Source organism: Pholcus phalangioides, unplaced genomic scaffold (assembly GCF_987345545.1).
Source record: "Pholcus phalangioides strain wild (caught in Gottingen) unplaced genomic scaffold, Ppha-v1.0 ptg000011l_1, whole genome shotgun sequence".
Taxonomy (NCBI): domain Eukaryota; kingdom Metazoa; phylum Arthropoda; class Arachnida; order Araneae; family Pholcidae; genus Pholcus; species Pholcus phalangioides.
In genome coordinates, this window is record NW_028301604.1 from 53,655,165 (window position 1) to 53,663,067 (window position 7,903).

Genomic DNA, 7,903 nt, shown 5'->3' on the forward strand with positions numbered 1-7,903 from the left:
AGGCATACTGCCAATTAGAAAAAAGTATCCAAATAACTTTTATTACTCAGATATGTCATTCATGTTACAAAGGGTTGTATAGTTATTAAAATGAAACTTTTTACTTTTTATACAGACACCCTGTCTTGAGAATCCCAATTAAATAGTTGCAGCCATGCCTTTCCTGTGAGACCAACAGAAAAAAATTCCACGTTTCTAACGGTTTACTCGTAATTAATGCTGTTAATTTCCCAAATTTCCTCCGATTTTTGAATTCGAATATCTCAGCGAGGCCAACAAAGAAAATTTCACGTTTCCAAGTGCAATATTCGCAGGGATATTAGAATTCAAAAATCGAATTAAAGTTGGGAAAGTTCAGTATAAATGATGGGAAGAAGTGTTGTCAGGTATTTTTTGCTGTTCTTTCCCAACTTTCCCCCGATTATGAAATCAAATATCTCAGTGAACATTTTGCTTCGAAACATGGAAACATTTTGTTGGTCTCAGGAGAGACTGGGTAACAACTTTCTTATTGGGTTTTTGAGAACAGGGTGTCCGCATAAAAAGTTTGCTTTTTATTTCAAGAACTATACATTCCCTTGCAAAATGAATGACGTATGAGTTTTACACGTTATTTGGATAATTTTTCTAATTAGAAGTATGTCTCTAGGGTCAACGATTCACCAGTGAAATGCTGCAAGGAGAATTAATATATATATATATATATTACAAAATATACAGAAATTAAAGGGAGTTTTTACAAAAATTACAATAAAAAAATTTAAAATCCAAAATGTAGTCAAAAATCACTGCACATACCTTAAGAAGGGGGATACATTTGCGTTGTTTTGAATGTAGGGGAGATGTCGTTGAGAGAAGAAGGCGGTGGGTATGCCAGATGCAGCTTTGGAAAGATTGGGGAGTGCTGTAGTGAATTCCTACTTATTGTTACATATGTGGCCGAATCTAGACATTCTCGAAATGAGAATGTTTCTGAATATTTTAATGTTGATATTTGAGTGCCAGTGGCTTAAACAGTTAACAAAAAAGTTGGAGTCTTTTCTTTTGTCGTATACAACTGTTTCCCATTTATTGTTGTTTTTAAATATTTTTATATTCAGGAAATTGATTTGTCTTTTGTGGTTTCCTTCAGAAAAAGCTCTTCAGTGTACATGTTGGGAAAGATACTGTTAAAATTGCCGTTGTTGAAGATGTAATAAGATCATTAATGTAACGAAAGCCAATAAAGTCGTATTGCAGTTTGGATTTTTGTTCGAAGAAGTGGAGAAAGAGGTTGTTGAGTGGCGGATCTCTCCCCATTGGTATTCCTTTAATCTGTGTGTGGATATGTATGCCATTGAAAAGGAAGTTTTCAAGAATGCAGAATTTATCAAGGTTTTCCCAGTGTGTGAAATTAAATTTAACGGAACCTTCTCTCTCTCGTATTTTTGAAAGATATGAAAACAGATGTCAATGAGCTTATTGTGTGATATACTGGTGAAGAGGTTTTCGAAGTCATATTTGCAAATGTGAGATATGTTATTGTTGTTGATGAAGTCGAGAACCTTATGGTTGTTGTAAATGACAATGTTGCCTTCTTCGATGACTGAGAGTATATTGTTCAGTGTTTTTTAAAGAATATTTCCCCTGCAATATTATTGTAGCTCCCAGTCCCACATGTTACAAATCTGAATTTTATTGATAGCATATGGAATTTAACTGTGGCAAATAGATATGGAAATGCGAGAGAGTCATGTTTTGTTCCAAGTTTTTTGTCAAATGCAAGAATTCTTTTTTGCTTATGTTAGAGCTATTGTTTATGCAAGAATAAGTGTTGGTATCCGCATATTCCTGGAGAAGTTTTTTATAGAAGAGTTTACATATGATGCAGAAGTTATTATTAGCTTTGTCAACTGTTGTGCATATGAATGACTGTTTGAGGTTTCTTATTCTTGAACGCAGAGATGCATTCATGAAAAATTTCTGTTTGTGTGTGTTGCTCTGCTTCAAAAAGGAGGCATTTACATCCTTCAAGAACTTGATTTTCCATTCTTTGAAGCCTTCAATGGGTTAGCTATATTTTCGAGCAATTTTCAAGATGAAGATATTTATTTATTTAAAGAGATTGTCCATAATTGTGTGCACGAGATAGTTTTTTTCTAGTTTGAATTTAGCTCCTTTCGACATGATTTCTTTGCGCTTATTATTTTTTATAATTTCAAGGTTGCCTGTAATGATGAGTCCATGAAAGCTGTCTATAAATTCTTTGAATTTGGTTTATTTCACTGACAGTCTTCCCCGATATATATATATAAATCCAAGAAAACGTATTCGAATTCAAATTCTTACCTGGAGTCCAAATTTCCTGTGACATTGGAAATGCCGAATCCATGCGTTAATACAGTAAAATCCCTCTTAACGGTCACCCCCCCAGATGTACTCACCCCTCTTTAACGGCCAAATAATAATTTCCCATAGTATAACAAAGTATGCATTTCAAACCCCTGATTAACGGTCACCCCTCTTTTACGGACGAATTATTTGTCCCGTTGATGTCCGTAAAAGAGAGGTTTTACTGTATATAGAACGTAAACTTCACACAACAAAGCAAATTGTGACTTCAATCTGAAGCGTGGGAGAAAGCAAATCCCATGTAAAAAGATTAGAAACCGTTGCCACTCTAGATATTAGACAAATAAGAAAAAGCTTTTAGAAAATCTGATGAATTTCGAAAAAGGGACCCAACTTTTTTTCACTTTGCGAGGCCCTGGGTGAATCAGTTATTGGAGAGAATGACCCTCCGCTTCTAGGGTGAATGATGCCACCTTAAATATGTTGTAAACATTGATCCCTCAAAATAATGTAGCTTCGGGTAAATGTTCTTCATGCTCATGCCAAAATCAGTCCTAGATTTCCACTAGTAAACACGCCAGTACAGTATAACGGGACCCATCACTCATCATGTTGAAATCGCTTTCAGTACATTTCGTTTTTGGCACAGAAATGTACGCATAATTTATATACAGTATAACCTCTCTTTTACGGACATCAACGGGACAAAAAAATTTCGTCCGTAAAAGAGGGGTGAGCGTTAATCAGGGGTTTGAAATGCATACTTCTGTTATACAATGGGAAATTATTATTTAGCCGTAAACGAGGGGTTTTACTGTATTATTCGTGAGTGAAACGAGCAAACTTTATCAGGCAGAAATTATCTGCACTTATTTGTTTAATGTTTAAGACTATTTCTTGTTGTGGCGCTCTTTGTTACGTAAGGTCAGCGCTCTTCCGGGTCAATAAAGTAGGGATCTCAAGAAAAACAAATTCAACCAGCACGTTCCTTCGGAAGAAAAACTCTCAGAGTATTAGTGAGCCAATACTGCTTTTGTTGAACTGTAGCCTTTCGACGAGTTAACCCAGCCCACTAACCACTTGATTGCACAGCAAACCGACCATCGAACCCATACTAATTTATTTATTTATTTACACAATATTACTGGCCCTGGCGCCTATACAAGAGGATGCGAAAATAAGAATGAAGACATGCTGGAATGAATATTCCAGAAAACGTCGTCATGTGTGATAAGACGATCATAGAAATTAATAAGCAGAGAACCGGCTGCGATATATTTAGCTACGGCACTTGTCGATCGATATATTTTGGCGATGTAATGAATTATTCCATGAACTTGTCTCTTGTCCTTAATCGCGCATTCCTTGCAGAGATACTCGATCAACAAGAAAGCCATCGTTGCAGGCTCGATAGAAATATTACTTTATCTTGAGACACATCATACACTATAATGAAAAAGAAAACGTTTTTATCCCGCATTTTCTATTATTTACACATTTTTATTATTCTTCATTTCGACTTTCTCCTAACTCTTCGGAAATTTGCATTGGTATTTCATTTAGCATTCTATTTTCGTACTCGGGGAATTGTCAGCAGTCGTTGCTCCTACCCGGATCCCCCCACCTCCCGAAGTCTTCCAGCTCCCACTAGGGAAAGATATTGGCCACTTTGGGAAACACCGCTTTATCAGATACCCCCCCCCCCACCCCGATGATGTTCATGGTCCATGGTGTTCTTGAGAAGGTCATGGTAAAACTCTTCAATGTGCGATATCTCGGCCAATATTTCACTTAACCCATTATGATCCCGTATATGTTTGAGCAGCCCGTCCACACTTGATCCAAAACTGACTATTGGAAAACCTGTTTTAATTTATTTGTATATATTGTTTGCCAAGATGCCTAAAAGAAAAAAAATTAATTAATTAATTCTTGTCGATATATTTACTGGCACCATTTGAGTTGGGTACACATGTATACCTCAGGTCTTGACTTGAAAAAATAATCATTAAAAACAATTTGAAACTGCTAAAAATGGAACGAAAAGGATATATATAACAAATACGTGAAAAAATCCATTATACCCATTTCTTTTCTTTTTTGGTATTTTTAGAAACTACATTTTTTGGTGGTCATTTCTGTACAAAATATGGCTATGTGAATACAATACTTTTTTGTCTAGAAAGATTTGATTCCTTGTTAGTGTCATTTTTCGAGAGCTGCTGAAATTTTACGTGTTCAGAGATTTATAATCACACGAAATAGTGGGAAAACTATTGAACTTGCTAAGCAAGATTTTATCTGTTTATAAATAGCATTAAAATCTATCTTTAGCTAATTAAAAAATCGACTTTAATTAGAATCGCTGTGCTGATGTATTGTTTTAATTGAAAATATGCTAGCAGCACCCATTTACATCCGTATTTTTTTTTTTAAAATTAATACATTTTTATGGAGGTCATAGAGGATTAATAACATTAATCCTCTATGAAATTTTTCTGTTTGATTACGTGCAAGAAAAAATTCACTGAAATTTTTTCTGCTGATCTTGCAGCTTGCAGTTAGTTCAAAAATACCTAAGCACCGAGAAATGGAATTTTCAGGATGTTATGCCAAAACTGATATTCGGAAAGAAAAGTGAATTGTCTCCTCCGGGAATCGAACCCGTGTCCCCGGGAAAGAGAGAGAGTGCGCTAACCAATACACCAGGGATACACTTTTCAATTCCTTATAACACGCATTAGTAGCGTGAAGCGCTGAGTGGAGTCGGCAGAAGTAACAGCAATTTTCACCCCAGTTGGCGTTTTTGTATGAAGACAATGGTATTTTTTCGGCCTGAAATATACTGAGAAATGGAATTTTCTAGACAAAAAATCCATTTCATAGCATCCAGATAATTAGATGTTCGTGTCCCCTTGCATCCCGGTATGCAAGGGGACACGGGTTCGATTCCCGGAGGAGACAAATCACTTTTCTTTACAAATATCAGTTTCGGCATAACATCCAGAAAATTCCATTTCTCAGTATATTTCAGGCCGAAAAAATACCATCTCTTCATAATGATATATAAAGGCACCGCTTTCATAATGATACCAATTTGCATTCCGCTGTAACTCTGTGTGTGGATAAGGATTTCTCACCGCATCTTTATTTCGCCGTTCAAATCATGTTCTCGCCTCAAACGAACCGGATCTAAATTTAATGTTGCCTTTGTAATAGTTCTTCAATGAAGTAATTTTTATAGGTGCTATATATATATATATAAGTAGTGCAAAGTAGGTTTGGCGTTGAGGTTTGAAGTAAATCTGAAGTTGGAAGCAAGTCTGTTAGGTGTAATGAAAACGGATATTTCACTTTTAACGAATAATATTTGAGATCTATTTAAAAGTGACCAGGAACACAATTTTATTTCAAGCATAAAATTTACTGCACAATTAAAAACCCCGTGAGAAAACTTCTTCGCTTTTCATCAATAAACACCTAGAAGTATGTTCGTTGGTGATCTCCATAGTATTTTATTCAGCATTTTCATATGAGTTTTTGAAATATCCAAAGCTCAAAATATCCAAAACTATGCAAACTAGAAAAAATAAATAAAAAATTAGAGAAGTGTTCTTTTCTTTCTTGTTCATCTCTAAACCTAAGTCATATGATGTACTTGGTAAAATGACGCCTCTTTCCCCGATAAAGAGCCGATAGCCATAGGAAGAAGAATAATTTAATGGCTTAAAAGAATATCTCGCAAACGATGAAGATGGCTTTTTACAATATATCTTCAGTGACTGAGCTTTACAATCCGCTTCTATTTCTTATGGGGAAGGTTTTTATGGTCTGGTTTGGGTCGACGTAAATCCACCGGAACTAATACCATCTTGGTTTGGACAAAAACAGTAATAAAATGAAAACATCCGTTTACGTTTCCAGCTACCAGAAAAAAAATTATAAAGGAAAAAGAACAGTGGGATGAGAGGGTATGACTGGCGTTTCAAGACTTGGAGTGTAGAATAATGTTAAAAATACGACATTTGAAAAAAAAAATGCTTTGAACAAATGTTATGGTATTCGATAAGCATAATTCATCACATTTTAATGCCTAATTTCTTAGTTGAATTTACTTTTAAATAACATAATGAAAACGAACTTTGAAAATTCTTTATTATACCCTAAGCTTATTTCTGGTTTCTTTCTCACCATATATCTGGTGTCCTCAGTAGTTTTTATTCTGAAATTATCGATCGAATGTCTGATTTTATATGCGTTACATATTACAATTAAAACATTAAAATTGTTCATATCAAAATTAGAGGGGAAATATAGAACTCAAAACAGCTCTATGGTTCTCATAAATTTATGTTGAACTGTTACGTTGGATATCCCCATACCTATAAATATCTATTCTAGATTAATACAGTATGGTGGCTTGTAATTCTCTGGTTATAATGTGCCACCTTCTGAAATAAAGGGATTTTCCACTCTCGGTTTATGAAGCTGTGGTTAAAAACAACAAAATTTATCAAAACATTCTATTTTATATAATTGACTCTCTGAGACTGATTTATCTAAAATAATCTTATTTATTTTAACAATCGAGAATTAACCTCAGTCAATAAGAGATAACTCTAACAAGGACAATAACATAAATTCCAAAGAGTGTATGAATATGAATACTTGGGGGTAACAATACAGGATGACTTGAAATGGCATATTCATTGCGATAAAATAACAAAAAAAAAATCGATTTTACACAGCTCTTTTGTACAAACTCAAGTATTTGATAGGGGAGGATTTTTTGAAAGATGTCTTTTACACGTGGGTTTTCTCAATTATAACTTATGGTTTGTGTGCGTGGGGTGGAGCATATCATTGTAATATCATACAACTAAGTAACACATATAACAAGGTAACACAGGTCTATACTGGAAACGATAGAAAAATTAACTGTCACACACTAGACATCAGACAATTATATATTTACCGAACGATAAACTCTTTGCGACGAAAAATAAAAATTGGCTTCAGAAAAAAACAAATGCAGCGAGATTAAAACATGATTTTGAAGTGCCGAAAACAAAAAAACATCTTTTTCAAAAGTGTTTCTCATTTACTGCTCCTAAATTTGTGAATTCATTTCAGTCAAAAAAATAAACTACAAATACTACCAACCACAAATATGAAATTTACAAATATGCAAAAAGCATCCAAAACTATGATAACATCTTCTGAAACTGTTCGTAAAAAAGTTAGATAAATATAAAATCAACAATTTTTTTACAAATAGAACTCACTTAAAACTATATATTTTTATGTGTATTAATGTTGTACCCAGAACATAATCGCATCATCTTGTTTAAATTTCACTAAATATGGATTTTCATTTTACATTGAACTGTTACACATCATGTCTTAAATTTCTTATACGTTTTTCTATAACTATACACTGCATATAGTTCTCAGATCACGAGAAGAGTTACGCGAACCGCCCTCTCTGGAGAGGGTTCATTTCGGCGCGGGGAAAGGATAAAAATTTTCCCGGGTCACCAGTAAAGTCTGTCTTGGCGCAAATCGGTTCTTT